General features: G+C 43.0%; 1 pseudogene; it reads right to left on the bottom strand.

Annotated features, from left to right (window-relative positions):
• Window positions 1–2,971: 2,971 nt before the first annotated feature.
• LOC120674608 lies at window positions 2,972–15,339 on the bottom strand (annotated as a pseudogene).
• Between the last annotated feature and the right edge of the window lie 2,011 nt (window positions 15,340–17,350).

The raw sequence follows: 17,350 nt of genomic DNA, 5'->3' as shown, positions 1-17,350 counted from the left end.
TGCTAATCTAATCCAAAGTAGGTGGTGTGGTGGGGCGATTAAGAACCCGCTGATGGGGATTTTTCTCGCTCCCTGATGGCACCGTTCGGTAGACCTAATTAGTTGCCTCGTCCTTTTCCCCTGAAGAAGATGAGACCGACAGATTCTTTTTTCTTGTTGGCGGAAAAACAACCTCCCACCAGCCGTCGCAAAAGGGACCTGCGTTCCAACAATCTGAAACTGAGTGTGTGAATGTGATGCCCGCCGCCGGCGATGCATGGGGCACTTCGGCATTTATAAATAAGGTGATCAATGAGGCATCGGAAAAGCATCGCTGGTTTGTTCCGATGGTCCTGATTGATCTGTTGTTAGACAGTCGGGAGAGGGGACCCTATATATCTCTCGGCGATGCTCCGATGGAGATCCGGGATCCGGATGCACGCACCGGAGTGGAAGCACATGTCCCCGGTGCCTGCTTGCCTTTGCTTATCCTGTGTGTGGGTTGGGTTGGGACTTGAGATGCCACCTAACACGAGCTTACTAGTATGCAAGAAGCGGGCAAGCAGGCCAAGGATTGGCCACCTGAACATGATTGAACTGCAAATTGTTGCTCCATCCCTTCAGAGTTTACGCCAACTTGAAGCCGCAGAGGCACAGAGCAGGCACCACACGGCCACACCCACACCACACTCAGGACAGGCAGGATGCCGGTATCCCGACCTGAAAGGATACGATTTTTACGCCGTCGCATGCGAAGGTGCGGCGGCGCATCCAGGGCAATCCGCGCGTCATTTTCCTGGGGTTCCGTCCTGTCGCAGGCTCGCAGCTGCATCCTTTCTTGTGCTCAAAGTTGGATCCCCACGCACCCTGTTCAAGTGGGAGGAAATCGTGCTGCTAAGAAACGCCCGGCGCCAAACTCTGGTTGGGAAACCTCCTCAGCGCACACCTGCAGAGCTGCTATTGCATAATCGTCGCTGGTTCTTCTATGATCAATCTGCCGGAATCGCTCAGCCTCTTTCCAGCTGGGTTTTCTTTCTTTCTTTACCCGGCAGAGGTTGCTTCTGCCAGTGAAAATGTGCACGCACCAAAGCCACCAACCACATCTGCCGCAGTTTCTTCAGGCACCCGTAAACCCCGCAAAAAAAAAGTTGAATCCAATATTTCGATATATGTATAGAGTATTAAATGAAGTCTATTTATAAAACTTTTTACATAGATGGGCTGTAAATCGCGAGACGAATCTAATGAGCCTACTTAATCCATGATTTTGCAACAGTGATGCTACAGTAATCATCCGCTAATTATGAATTAATCATGGATTAATTAACATCATTAGATTTGTCTCGCGATTTACAGCCCATCTGTACAAAAAATTTGTAAATAGATTTCATTTAGTACTTCAAATTAGCAAGATTCCATCACAAAATTTTTTTACAAAAACATTTAAACACGGCCTGAGACACACTCAAGACTTACACTTTCTACATCTGTCCCGTAGGAGAGGCATCGCGTGCTCTGGATCCGGTTGCAATACCATTGCTCTGAACATATCTCAAAACAAAAAAGAAGACGTTAAATTTTGCGTCTGAATTCTGAACTATACAGGAAAACTCTAGTCACACGGGCCAAAAGAAAACCCACACATTAGCTATATGCATACCTGACAGCTTTTCTTGTTGCAGCTGTTCATGATTACTTTGTGCCTTGGAGGCTTGGACTTAATGAGTACGGTCCTGTTTAATTCAAGCGCAAAATTTTTTTGCGTTGGAATTTTACTAATTTGAAGTATTAAATGAAGTCTATTTATAAAACTTTTTGCATAGATGAGTTGTAAATCGCAAAACGAATATAATGATGCTAATTAATTCATAATTAGCGGATGGTTACTGTAGCATCACTGTTGCAAATTATGGATTAAGTAGGCTCATTAGATTCGTCTCGCGATTTATAGCCCATCTATGCAAAAGATTTTGTAAATAGACTTCATTTAGTACTCTATGCATGTGTCAAAACATTCGATGTGATGGTTTTTTTGTGTTTACGGGGTTTATGTGGTGGGAACTAAACAGGACAAACATTGAATTGCTACCGAATTAAATAGTACGAAAAATATTCAATTGCTACAGAATTAGAGAGTACAGACTAGGGCGCGTTTAGTTCCCAAAAATTTTCACCTCCCCTTTAAACACATGTATGAAGCACTAAATGTAATTAAATAACAAAACTAATTACACAGTTTGAATGTACATGACGAGACGAATCTTTTAAGCCTAATTAGTGTATGATTAGCCATAAGTGCTACAGTAACCAATATGTGCTAATGATGCGGTCAAAGGCCTCAAAAGATTCGCCTCGCGGTTTCCAAGTGAGTTCTGAAATTAGTTTTTTAATTAGTGTCCGAAAAATCCTCCCGACATCTGGTCAAAGGGATGATGTGACAATCAAAAATTTTTGGTTTTGCAACTAAACGCACCCTAATGAGTACTCGTACTTCGGACAAAAAGAATCATACCGGTTTCAGCCTCCCATGATTTAGTGTCTGCAGGGATCGTAGTTGGGGCATTGCTATCGACGTGGTCCACAGCATCGATGGCATATCCAAAACTATCCCCATGAGCTGAATGCTTAGCCAACTAAATACTTTCCCCTCACCAAACCAATAAAACATCCAGGTATACAAGACCTTAAAGTTATAGCTTGTTCGGCACATAGTTCATGACAGAAGCAGAACTCCAAAATGGTTATCTACTTATCTTCAGTGGCATAACCTACTGCAGTCAACAACAGACACATTTGACTACACAGCTTCAAGGTCACATAATCTATACAAAAGATCACACAATGGCTGATCCTGACGCATCCTAAGATAAATGTCATCACATGTTTTGCAAAGTAGGAGCAAATCATCCTGTTTCCTTGGACCCCTTTGACCGCTTTGAGGACGCATCAATCTTTACTGGGAAAAAAAAGTAATGTGCCAAAACAACAAAGGCTACCTCTGCTTTTGGTGACAAACAACAGCACTACAAGACGAATCTGAGTCAACTAACCATAAATCCATATTTTTCAAGTTGCTTTTGAACTGAATTTGAAGCCATACTGTGAGCCCAGAAAAGTACATTACTTTGACCTTCTGATGTAAATTTACTTGAGGTATTAGGCCCTAATTCAATAACTCTGATCCCCTCATCCAGTTTTCTCAGTCTAGCACGAACACTGCTTGCCAACACTTCAGTCAGTATACGAACAAAACTCTTCTGTTTCAGGGAAGCAGAAAAATCACTAGAAGTACACATCATTTCAAATCTTAACATAGTAGTTCACACCATGCTTTTTTCGACTCTAGTTAGCTCCTTATAAATGTTAAGTGTAGTAATGTATATAGTAGTACATAGTATCTTTATATTTAGTCCATCAGGCCCATGGCCCAAGTGTCATGCTGTACACATAGATATGTATACTAGAATTCCATATTAAATAGAGTCGAGAATGATATTCGCATCCTCCAGATCTTTCTAGCATGGTATCATAGCTAGGTCTTCCGCTGTCGCCGCCGCCGCCGTCACCATCGCCGTCATAGTCCTGGCCGCCGGCGTGTGTCTTCTGCATCGCTGTTTTCTACGTATCATTTTTTCGCCCCCAGCTCTTCTGCATCCGGAAGCCGTCATCCCACCCTGCCGACATTGCGGCTGCCCATCCCAGTTGCCGTCGCGGCTTTTGCCTTGCATCCTAGTTGTCGTCGCGTCCATTCTTCTGGGCGCATCTCAGCCTCTCCTGCGGGCAGCCTCTCAGGCTCCCCTAGCGGGTACTCTGCTGCTCCATAATCAGAGTTTTTTTTGGAATTGCATCCATATCTATTTGGGGGAAAACAGAGACATTAGCTGCTGCTTTAAGTTCTGAATATGGGTTCAACTCCTGCTGCATCTAGCTCTACTATGCCACCAATTACTTTTGCTGCACCAGTGCTGGATATCAAATTGAGTGGTCAGAACTATCGTGAATGGGCTTATTCTTTTAAAATGCTTCTTCGTGGGTTACCTACCACTGCTGATTTAGCTTCACATCTTACTGATCCTCCACCAAATGCTACTGATCCAGAAGCAAAAGATTGGAGGTTTGCTGATGATCGTATAATGGCTATCATGGCTATGAGTGTTGATCCCACCATCAGGTTTTGTCTTGAGGATCTCACAACAGCCAAAGAAATGTGGGATTTTCTCAAAGAGAGATATCAGCAAAGCAGCTCTGCTCTCCGCTACTCCACTCTAAAACAACTCCATCATCTGCAACAACAAGATATGTCAGTTGAGTATCATGCTGCATTCATTAAGTTATCAAGCCAGTTGGATTCCATGGTGCCGAAATCTAATCCAGCATGCAAGGATTGTGTTGCTAGGGATAAGTATGAGCAGCAGAATAAGATGTTTCATTTTGTGATGGGCCTTCGCTCAGAGTTTGAACCTATTCATGCTCGGCTTCTTGGGCGTTCTACTTTACCTACAATGACTGAGGCACTTTCAGCTGTAATTGCTGAGGAAACACGTCTTCGCACTATAGATGCTCCTTCCTTTGTTCCTCAGCACTCGGTCCTAGCAACACCCAATCAATATGTTGTTATGGACAACTCTCTTATCTCAAAAGAGAAGGCTAAATGCAAGCATTGTGGTGGCAAAACTCACTCCGAAGAGCGTTGTTTCAAGAAATATCCTCATCTCTTGAAGGAGTTTCGAGCAAAACGTGTATCTCTAGAACCCATAATCCTTTCGATCTTGTTCATTCTGATGTGTGGGATCCTGCTCCTTTTGCTTCAAAAGGTGGTCATAGATATTATGTTATATTTATTGATGACTACTCTCGCTATACATGGATCTACTTTATGAAGCATCGATCACAGTTATTATCTATATATCAATCCTTTATTCGTATGATTCATACTAAATTTTCGTCTACTATTCGGATTTTTCGTTCTGATTCAGGGGGGAATACTTGTCAAATTCTTTTCGTCAACTACTTGCATCTGAAGGCACTCTTGCCCAATTATCATGTCTTGGTGCTCATGCATAAAATGGTGTCGCTAAGCGGAAACATCGTCATATTATTGAAACAGCTCGTACTCTTTTGATTTCATCATTTGTGCCCCCTCACTTTTGGGCAGAGGCTATCTCTACTGCAGTCTATTTAATCAATCTTCAATCCTCATCTCATCTTCAAGGCAAGTGTCCTGGAGAAGTTCTCCATGGGTCCCATGCTGCTTATGATCATCTTCGTGTTTTTGGCTGCACATGCTATGTTCTTCTTCCTTCTCATGAGCGCACCAAACTAACTGCCCAGTTAGTTGAATGTGTTTTTCTGGGATATAGTCTTGAGCATAAGGGGTACCATTGTTATGATCCTTCTGCTCGTCGTATTCGTATTTCTCGTGATGTCACCTTTGTTGAGTCTCGTCCTTATTTTTACTCATCCATCTCAAAGTCACCACCTTCCAATGAGTCTCTTTATTTTCTTTCTTTACCTGCTATCTACATAGATTCAACAAACTTTTCACCACCTACTCCATCTATGGATTCTATCACACCTTCACCAAACATTCAAGCTTCCTCCGATCTTCCTGCTTCTTCACAACCTATTCCTCCACGTCCTCCTATTCATTTTCATTATAGTTGTCGTCTTCGTGTTCCTTCAAATAGTGAGCCATCTTCCACTCTTCCTAATTCTCAGGCCAGTACCATTGATCCCCTCGCTCCTAGTTCTCTATCCAATCCAGTCCCACATTACAATCTTAGAAACCGAGCAACAATTCATGCACCCAACAGGTTTGGTTTTCTCACTACTGGTGCTATTATTAGTGAACCATCTTCTTATAAATAGGCTGTTGGTATTCCAGCTTGGGAGCAGACTATGTCTGAAGAGCTTGTAGCTTTGCAACGCACTGGTACTTGGGAGCTTGTTCCCTTACCTGCACATGTTGTTCCTATCATATGTAAATGGGTGTACAAAATTAAAACCAAAGCTGATGGTTCAATTGAACAATACAAAGCTCGCCTAGTTGCTCGAGGTTTTCAGCAGTCCTATGGACGTGATTATGAGGAGACTTTTGCTCCAGTTGCTCATATGACTACTGGCCGAGCTCTCATTGCTGTGGCTGCTATCCACTCATGGATTATCTCTCAACTAGATGTCAAGAATGCCTTTCTTCATGGCGATTTACATAAAGAAGTTTATATGCAGCCACCCCCAGGTGTTACAGTACCTGATGGATATGTCTGTTGCCTTCGCCGCGCTCTTTATGGCTTAAAGCAGGCACCTCGAGCTTGGTTTGAACGATTTGCTTTGGTTGTTAAGGCAGCTGGTTTTACTCCCAGTGATCATGATCCTGCTCTATTTGTACATGTTTCTAAGCATGGACGTACATTACTCCTACTTTATGTCGATGATATGCTGATCACTGGTGATGACACTGAATATATTGCCTTTGTAAGGATCACCGGGGTGTCCGACCCTAGAGGGGGAGGGGTGAATAGGGTCGCTAATCGCTTTTTAACCTAGGGCTCAAACTACTTGCATAAGATAAACCTAACACGTCCTATACATGCTAGTTATAACTAAGGTTTATCTTTGCTACTCTCTACTTACCCCAAAATACTTGCAACCTATAGCCAATCCTAAACAAACTAACTAGGAAAGTAAAGGTACGCAAGATAAAGTAAATGCGGAAACGTAATATGGTAAGTAAAGAGGTAAGTGCAAGAGGGATGCAAACTCCCAAGTAGACACGGTCATGTAACGTGGTTCGGCACAAACGCCTACGTCCACGGGACACCGAGGCTCTTCCGATCACCGTCTTGCACTACGCCACCAAGGCGATGCCGGCAAGCAAAGGCAAGTGCCCACAAGACACCGAGTCTCGTGCACCGCCACCGTCTCTCTCGGTCACCCAGCCGAAAACCACTACGGAGCTTCTCCACCAAGGAGGGGGTCTCCTCTTCCCCCGCACAAAGTGTCGTTGCCACTTCACACCAAGTCGGAGGGTCACACGACGGATCACAAGGATTGCTTGCCGCAGCAAGACTTCTCTCAAGGGAGCTCTCGCAAGAACTAATCCTTATTACAAGCACTAAACACTCTCACAAGTGTGCTTAAGCCTATATGATGTACAATGAAGCTCTAAGGTGGTTGGAGATGATCTTTCGCTCTTGTATACTTCCTTGGTCTCCAGCAACCTCAAATGAGCCGTGAGGTGGCATATATATAGCCCACACACCACAAACTAGCCGTTGGAAAAAGGCTGACAAAAAGCGCTATCACCGGTTAAACCGATGCTCCCGTTTTTGTCATCACCGGTTTAACCGGTGAGTGCATTTTCCAACTAGCCGTTATACTTCAACGGCTACCTCAATCAACCGACGTAATCAACCGATGCAGCGTCGGTTTAACCGGTGAGTGTAGTTGCTGAAAAACTAACTCTCTGGACAACTGCACCGACGTTCACCAATATCTTCAGCGTCGGTTCAACCGGTGTAAAACCCTAGCCTGGTGTGCTCCAAGTCAATGCACCGACGTATGCAATTTCTTCAGCGCCGGTTCAACTGGTGTAAAACCCTAGCCCGCAGGCCTTCTCTGTGATTGCACCGGTGAGTTCATTTTGCCCTACGTCGGTTCAACCGGTGATAGCAAAATGCCTCTGTTTTGATTTCTTTGACTTGTATTTCTTCACGGTCTCTTCCATTCTTGTCCTTTGGACCGAAGAGGTTTCAGGGCGCTGCCCTGAGACCCGCGAGGGGCGGCTCCCCCTCGACCCTCGTCCGCTAATCGGTTGAACCTAAAAGATGTCATCTTAGCCTAAAAGCCTGAGAATGGTCATCTTAACAATCATATTAGTCCAAGTGTTGTGTTGTTTATATCAATCACCAAAACATTATATTGAAATATGGCATGAGTGGCCATTTTCGCTAGTCTTTGTAAAGGAACGCCTTAGTGAGCAGTTCATGATGTCAGATTTGGGTCCCTTGAGCTACTTCCTTGGCATAGAAGTCACATCGACTTCTCGTGGCTTTTATCTATCCCAGCACAAATATCTCCAAGATTTGATAGTTCGTTCTGGTTTGACTGATACTTAGACTGCAGCAACACCTATGGAGCTTAATCTTCAGCTACGATTAAATGATGGTACACCACTTCCTGATCCTTCTAGATATCGTCACATAATTGGCAGTCTTGTCTATCTTACTATCACAAGACCAGATATTGCTCATGTTGTACATATTCTTAGCCAATTTGTTAGTGCGCCCACCTCAGTTCATTATGTGCATTTGCTTCGTGTTCTGAGGTATTTGCGGGGGACAACATCACAATGGCTATTCTATGCAAAATCCAGTCCAGTTCAGCTGCATGCTTATTCTGATTCCACATGGGTAAGTGATCCTATGGATCGCCGCTCTATCACTGGTTACTGCATCTTCATTGGTACTTCTCCCATTGCATGGAAATCAAAGAAACAAAGTGCAGTATCACGTTCTAGTGCTGAAGCAGAGCTTAGGGCTCTTGCTAGTACAACTGCTGAGGTAATTTGGATTAGATGGTTGCTGGCTGATCATGGAGTTTCATGTGATGCCTCTACACCACTTATGTGTGATAACACCAGTGCTATTCATATAGCAAATAATCCAGTCAAGCATGAGCTGACCAAGCATATTGGTGTTGATGCAGCTTTTATTCGTTCTCATTGCCAAAATTCCACTATAGATCTCAAATATGTTCCATCAGAACTTCAAGTGGCAGATTTTTTCACCAAGGCTCAAACAAAGGAACAACATCGTTTCTACATTTCCAAACTCAATGTATCTGATTTTTAATATATTTCACCTTGAGTTTGAGGGGGGGGTGTTAAGTGTAGTAATGTATATAGTAGTACATAGTATCTTTATATTTAGTCCATCAGGCCCATGGCCCAAGTGTCCTATTGTACACATAGATATGTATACTAGAATTCCATCTGAATAGAGTTGAGAATGATATTCGCATCTTCCAGATCTTTCTAGCAATAAATACCAACCCTACATCTGCGGTAAAGAAGTCAGCTGATTGATCTGATGGTTCGATCAACGTAGTGCCAAGTGAAATCATAGTCCTGTTTAGCAGCCATAGATTATAGCCTAGGTCCAAGCAAGCTTTTATCACATAAGATTTAATCGATGTTTGCTTAGCAAAATCATCAGAGCCCACAAAACCACTCATTTTGATGCTCTGAAGAAATCCAGCACCATTAATGATGGGATATCCTCTATGAGCAATATCATCCAGAAACTCTGAATCATCACCAAGGAAAATGTACTTCTGTATGTCTACCTTGTCAAGATGGCAAATCAAGTTTCTTGCAAATCTCTCTTCTACTGAGTACAAACTTATAAGTACAACAATACTTTTTAGTTGCACCGATTTGAGCACAGAAACAAGTTCACTAAATTTTCTAACAACTCTTCCTGGAAGAACTTCATCAAAGCAAAAGTCATACCACCTTCGCTTCTTTAGAGGATGCAATTCCCATACATTGAAATCAAGATTCTTCCCGTCCAACAAAGTAGAATCTGGCCAAACACTTTTCCCATAGTTCACAACTGCATCCCTATGAGAGACTGTAAGCATCTAGGCCATCTAGGTTTGTTTCGGTGATTAATGACAATCATTATTGTGACTAATGAGTTTGTGCAGCTTAATAGATCATTATCGCTCATTTGGTCATATGTCAAAAGAGGCCCCTAAATTTCGTTATTCAAAAAGGCGATCTCGGTATTCAACTCAAATATATAACAAGACTAAGGATCTTTCTAGTCCTAAGTGTCGTAAGGTTGAGAAGGACACTTAGGTTAGTATATGTTTTATAGTTTTGTAGTGATCGCACTATTAAGAGGGGTTAAGGTCAAGTAACTTGAGCATGGACATGGTCATTTGAAAATGGATGCACACTATGGTCACTCAGGTTCCTAGAAGTTCAAATAAGTGGTTTTCAACTTATATCTCAAGAATATTTGGATTTCACTCAAGACTCAAATCAGAAAAGGCAAAATCAGAAAAAGTCTATACACCGGTTTAACCGACGCTTCCACTTTTCTATACGTCGGTTTAAACGCAGTCAGCAGAGTCTGGACAGGTTCTACACACCGGTTAAACCGATGTTGTTTGAATTAACGTCGGTGCATTAGTCCAGAGTTGGTTTTTCCAGGGCATTTCAAGTTCAATACACCGGTTAAACCGACGCTGTTTGAAATGAGACGTCGGTGCAATTGACCAGTGAGATGGTTTTTCCAGGGATTTCAGAAGTTGTACTCACCGGTTAAACCGACGATGGATTTGAGTTAACGTCGGTGCAGTTGTCCAGAGACTTGGTTTTTCAGTTGATCAGTGGACAACTACACTCACCGGTTAAACCGATGATACGTCGGTTAATCTGCCTAAGTTGTAACGGCTAGTTTTCAGAATGGACAGTTTACATTCATCGGTTAAACCGACGCTGAATTTTGGAGGTACGTCGGATTAACCGGCGCTACGCAGTTTTCTGGCAGCTTTTCTCCAACGGCTCTATTCGTGTGAGCTGCCTATATATACCCCTCCAATGGGTCATTTTGCACTCTCTTGACACCAGGCAACATTCATACACTCATATATTGTTGAGAGCCATCTTGAGCTTCATCTTCCACACATTTGTTCATTCAATCATTCAAGAAGCAAGACTAAGGACTTGAGTAGAGAGAAGCTTGTGTGCATCCGTTCTTGGTGATCGGTTCTTGCTCAAGTGAAGGCCCTAGCTTGTTACTCTTGGTGATTGGCAGCACCTAGGCGATCTTGGTGATTGAAGGTGTTTTCTTCTGGAGCTTGCCAACGATTGTGGGAGCCCGAAGAAGTTTGTACGTGGCTTGAGCTCCACCACGCCGGGATGGTGAACGGAGACTCTTAGTGAGCGCCCTTGTCTCGGTGACTTGGGAGGTGACAAGACTCTTAGTGAGTGTCACAACGTGGATTAGGGGTGTGTGCCAACACATCAACACCATGGGAAAAAATCCGGTTGTCTCTTGCCCACTCTTTACTTTCAAGCACTTACTTTCATGCAATTATTTATGTGCTTGACCTTAGAGATCATAGCTTAGCTCTACCTTGCTTAGTTTCTTATCTAGTTGTATCTTCATAAGCTTGTGTAGTTTGCTTAGCTAGCCGGTTGGTGAATTGAGCCTTACTAGTATTGCATAGGTTAAGGTTGCTTTACTTTGTTTTAGAAATTTGAAAAAGGCCCAATTCACCCCCCTCTTGGTCCATCGATCCTTACAGAGACACTGAGGGCCCTTTCCTTCAAGAAGTTTGTGTAGATATCTATACCTATTACTAAAGCGAATAAGGTTTCCACCTAATTTTTTGGTTTGATGCGTTGGTTTGATCCGTCTATGTTATTGACAGGTGGGCCTTAGTCCATCTCGTATGCGAGTCGGACCAACCCCCTCCGTCCACGACTCGATCACGTAGATTCCTACAAATTAACACATGAACACCAATATGTATCCAATACTTATACCAACATTGTCCGTAGCAACGCACGGGCATAATTACCTATTGAAGTATATCCACGTGAGTGCACAAATTTGATGAACCAAGGGATTCTCTCACGCATCCTTTTATATAATCCTGTAGTTTTCTGCAAAGGTTGGAGTGAATAACAGCATCAGTCAAGCTAACAAATCTGGACACAACAAGAACTTCACATAACATCTAAGCGAGAAACATGCTAAGACTTCTCTTACTTACGCACACTAAAAAGTTGACGAGTTACATAAATCATTCCATTACCACCAACTGAAGAAGCACATAGACATTACATAAGAAAAAAAAGAAAGCTTCCATGCCTTGAAGAAGTCTCGAGCCTTCGGCTTTGTGTTCATCGTACCATAGTCGAAATTCTTTCCACGATTTTGGAAAGAGAAGTTGGCCCCAGGTACCTACCATTTGAGGATCAATGGTGGTCACCCTAGAATGATGAGTGATTGAGAACATCGTGTAAATTTAATGTCTCTTGGCTCATGATGTGCAGGCAAAGGATGCGACGTGGCGGTCGACGGATGCGGTCAAGGGAGCGAAGGGATCCATGTGTTATCCACATCCCTCCACACTTACTCTCTCCCTCTCTCATTGACGAGTGGGCCCCACTTGTCATCATTTTCTTCATCCCACACTGCTCTCTCTCTCTCTCTCAGGTGCGCAGTGTGGCGGCAGCGGCCCGCCCGCGGCGGACCTCGCATTCGTAATGAAGGCTTATAGCAGCGGCGGTGGCTCGCCCGCGTTGGGAGCCCCTGAGTGTGGCGGTACGCGTGGTCCCAGCCGAGCGAGCTCCCAACGGGGAGGCCATGGTGCAGTGGCAAACGCGTGGCCCCGACGGGGAGGCCATGGAGCGGCGGCGGCGCTCGGCCTCGTTGGGGAGGCCTCGGCGCGGCCCTAACGGGGAGCCTCGCATGGCCCTGGCAGATGTGGTGGCGAAGGAGGAGAATTGCGGCAGAGGAGAACGTGGTGGAGGAGCCAGCGGTGGAGCAGAGGAGAACGTAGGAGAAGGGAGGGTGGAGAAGGGGAAAAGAAGAAAGAACAAAACGGTACGCTCCATAATTGATTGCAGACAGATAATTTTCGCGAACTTACCGATATCATTGTTGATGCAAATCTCGGTCAAAACACGAGAGCACTCGAACGTGCGAGTCGCAAATGGACCGAAGAGCGGCAAGGCCACACAGACCGGTTAGACCTGTTTCTAGGGTTTCGCTGGAATCGGTCGTCTCGAGGGATAAGTATCACACTTACGTGGTGAAGAGCAGCAAGGTTTACGAGCAAACCAGCAAAGGATAACCAACGCGCTTACGTGATGAAGAACGACTAGTTTATGAGCAAACTAGCAAAGGTCGTCGAAGCTCTCGCCTGGGAGGGACCCAGTCAGGGCGTGAACATCGCCGGACGTGCCCTAGGTCAACCAGCAAGCTTAGGACGCCATCAATGGCCGTGGAGATCACGATGGACAGCAAGAGAGATTGGAAAAGACTAGGGTTTAGAGGTAAAAAGTAGATGCATAATGTTTTGTTCGATTGGGTGTGTCTCGGCCATAGCCCTTTATATTTATAGGGTGGAAAGGTCTGTACCCGTGGGAGGTCAAAAATATGTTACAAACCGACCTAAAATCAAATTACAACTCTAATTCAGACTAATCTGCTAAAAACCGGTCAGACCGGTCACCAAATCCGGTCAGGCTGGACTCCTCGTGCTGCACAGCAGCCAAGAACGGTCAGACCGGTCCCCAAATCCGGTCAGACCGGTTTTGCCCAGATAGGCGAACTTTCTGGCGCCATAACTCCTACACCCGGACTCCGAATTAGGCAATCCATATATCCGTTTTGATCGTCTCGATGAGGGCTTCGTCTTGGTGCATTAAAACCCATGATTTGACCTCATCTTGATGCCTTTTTGTGCCCATCTTTGTCTCATTGATGAAATTATATCCAGAATACCCCAAAACGATCTCCATATCCTGCACAATGGTCATATATGCCAAACTTGCAAAATAATAAGAGTTAATATTGAATTGGCTATTTTGGCCTTTATCTTGCCTACTTCAGGTCATGCCAATTTTAAGTGTCAACATATGCCCCCCTGTTTCTTGGTAAAGTTTGCGTACCAAGAAACATCTCTTTTGGCCAAAATCATAGAAGACCGATGACTAATACTAGTACATCATCTATGTTTTTATTCTAAAACCAATAAAACTTCATCGGCCATGTTACTTGGTACTAACCAGGATAACTATATCATCTTTGCTGTTTTCATTTGCACATGATGAGTGAGATACAAGCCCGAGTACACACCACCTCGGCTATGAATACTTGATGCAATGGCTAGAACCATCTTCACCACATATGCCTAAATCGTCCAAATCATTATGAAAACAATCGGTCTTTGCAATGCTCCTCAACTTAGCATAAAGTAACCCAACATAACACCTTCGGCATCTTGATGGCATAACTCATCATCAAAATATAATTGAATGTAAAATGCCAAACTTTCAGCTAGAACTCTGTAGATAATCAATAAAAGATTTTCTCCAAACACTAACCTCGGCTGCATTATGATTTTGGGCCACCATAGCCGACTTAGTGTTTTCCACAGGAAAAATTGGCTAAACCGGTTCCACAAGCGGTCAGACCGGTCATGGAATCCGGTCAGATCGGTCTCAAAAACCGGTTGGACCGGTTTGTCCAGAGAGTGCACCTTGGTATCAACAAACATCGGACTTTTGATGTGAAATTGATCTTTTCTAATCATATAGCTAGATGTTTGATGTGTCAAAATATTTGCTCCGTTATCAACATGTCTAGGTATATGGTAAATGACAAATTCATCAAAGCAAGATATCACATCTAGACATTCTCATGATAATCCTTTTGTGATCCAAATAAGCATCAGTTCAGCTTAAGTACTTGCTGCATCCATCAATATTGAATCACCAAACGCTTTTGCCTATTTCACACCTATGGATCACAAGATTTCTAGCTCGAATACAAAACTTCATATTCGGCCTAAATATTGGTGTAAAATGTTTAAATCGGCTATACGTCTCAAAATAGCATCTTTGATGAAACAAAAACAGCACCAGTGCCTTGAGAACTCTTTCAAGCCGATCCAAAAAAAGTACCAAATCCATAGGGGAAAATGCTCATTTTAGTAATACCTTGCCCCCCGAGCATTAAAACAATTAAGTGATATCTTATCGGGAAGCTTAACACTTTAGAACGATGATCAAAGACATTCATCGGCCGTATGTGTTGCCAAGGATGATACAAATTATCGTCCACAGTAAATTCATCCATAAGAATATGTATAGCTGAAATAGTGTAGAGAGACATATAAAATCCAGAATAAAAACCATCTCCAGGAACTAAATATTTCGGCTTTTGAAATTAATCAATAGGCATAACAATTTGGTGATAACCCTCCTTGATATAAAGATCCACATGGCGTCCAAGGATCAAAATAAGAGCATGAGGGATAACCAAACATATTCATGGATGAATTCCAATACACAGGCGTATATGGCATTTGTGAATCAAATGGATAATGTACTGACCTTATATTTGAAGATTGTCTCTTGGACCTTCTATTCTTCTTTAATTGCATTGCACCTTCTGTGCAAACATCATCTTCGTCTTGAGTTTGAATGTTTCCTTTAGGAACCCACACCATGCCTTTTTCTTTCAGCTCCTGGGCACTAAGTCTCTGGAGCTTCTTCTTTTGCCAACCTGATGAGCCGAGTAAATACCTCGGCTGTGCTTGGGCTTTGGACATCGACACCTTCTTCTTGATTTTCGGCTCTTTTAACTTCTTTTGCCCAGATTTGGTATTTGGAATATCAACAGCTGAATTTTCCTTTTCATTGCCATTAATAGCCGAAGTCTTTAACACATTAATCAGCTTTTCAGCAATTATATTCAGATCTGAACTTGTAGCTTTGCGACCATCTTTTTTCACTACATAAATCTGCTTGACAACTTTTTTCTTCTCTTGAACTCTAGAACGATACTTTGGCTTAAATCGGTCATTCTCAACGCACGGCTGCCCTGCATATGATGGTTCGATTGGTGCTGCATACTCTACATGATATGGTCTAAAATATGAAGGAGTATGTGCCCATGGATCATCCCATCCCCATGATGAATGGTGATGAAAACTAGCGGGATGTAGAGCATTTGGAATTGGCATCGATGGCCTCGAAGGAGAATATGGTGCTGCTGAATGAAAGTTTTTCCTTTGCCAATTCCAACTCCCAGAATTATGCTTAGGAGGTAATCTTGATGATTTAACATCATTTGACCGATTATCACGTTTGGCATCATTCTCTTTTAGGTATTTAGCCAGAAGTTCATCAAAACTTAGCTTCAGCTTCTTGCCCTTGTGCTTATTATGGTCTTTAGCTCCATTTATCTTAAGACGCTCTGATTTCAATATTTCTGGGCGTCCCTGATTAGAACCGGTCTGACCGGTTGAGCAAACCGGTCTGACCTGTCTTGTCAGCACAGCATGAGTAATCGGTTCTTGTTCCGATTGTGAAGAACCTGTTTGTCCCCCAATATTTTCTAGATTTTTATTAAGCTCATCGTCCTTCGAAACATCTTCAATTTGGACGATGTCTTCTATATCACTTGAGGGCTTAGAATCTTCCTCCTCACCAATATTTTTCTTGTTACATGGACTGGCCGATGTTGGCCAATTTTGTAACTTTTTATCATCAAGACCAATTGATTTCAATTGGTCATTCTCTTGTTCATGAGCAAATTTCAATCGTTCGGAGTTAATGGCCGATTATATAATTTGGTGAAACATATTGCAATTCTGAATAATGTGATCAAATGAATTATGCAACTTGCAATAATCTCGCTCCTTTGCATCAAGAGATGACAGCAAGACTTTGTGACCAAAAGGTTTAATAAAAATTTTCTCCAACAATATATCAAATAAATCATCACACAAAGTCAAATCAAAGGTATATTTTATTTTCTCTAACCGGCGCTTTTGTGGAGAAGGTTTTAAGGCTGAGCAAACGAATGGTTCAGATTTCGGCTATACCTTTCCTTGTGCTTCTCACATCCGATACTTTAGAGCTTATCACTATATCATCATCGGATTTCACAATGCTTTTCGGTTTTGGTTTCTTGTTTTTAATCCCAGAATGACCACAAGTAAACTATGTAGAGAAAAATTTTGGCAACGATGACGGAGCGAGTCTAAATGCCAACATATTACTATTATCGGCCTTTCTAATTTTCACAATGCACTGGCCGACACTATCTGGAATTATTTTGTTGCTAGCAAATAAATTACCTTCCTCAATCGATCTTCTAGGATTATTCACAATCATATCTCTAGTAGATGTATCGACTGAAATTATATGATCCAATCTGGAATTGGGTAAATTACTTGAAAAACGTACCTTGTCAAATATGCTGGAGAGGCGAGGAACCTTTATGTGGATGATATCATGCCTTTCCTCCCGATGACCACCTGCAGCACTTCCTGTAGGAACCGGTCTGACCGGTCGACTTGACCCGGTCTGACCGGTTGTTCCAGCACGACTGGACAACTCTGAATGTTGGCCCGTCAATATCTTGTCATTGCTCCTGAGATAATGGCCTCTAGTATCTTGATGTATATCACCGACCAAACTCAGTTCAGTCATAAATTATTGCTCACTATTGCACTTGACAAGGCTACTTACATATATGGGTCTTTTAGCTTCCGAAAAGTCTAGCATAGCTGTTTTATTGAGTTTGGCAGGTTTTTGTACAGCTAGACTTTTCTC

Source organism: Panicum virgatum, chromosome 5N, assembly GCF_016808335.1.
Source record: "Panicum virgatum strain AP13 chromosome 5N, P.virgatum_v5, whole genome shotgun sequence".
NCBI lineage: Eukaryota > Viridiplantae > Streptophyta > Magnoliopsida > Poales > Poaceae > Panicum > Panicum virgatum.
This window is presented reverse-complemented; position numbering and strand designations above follow the sequence as displayed.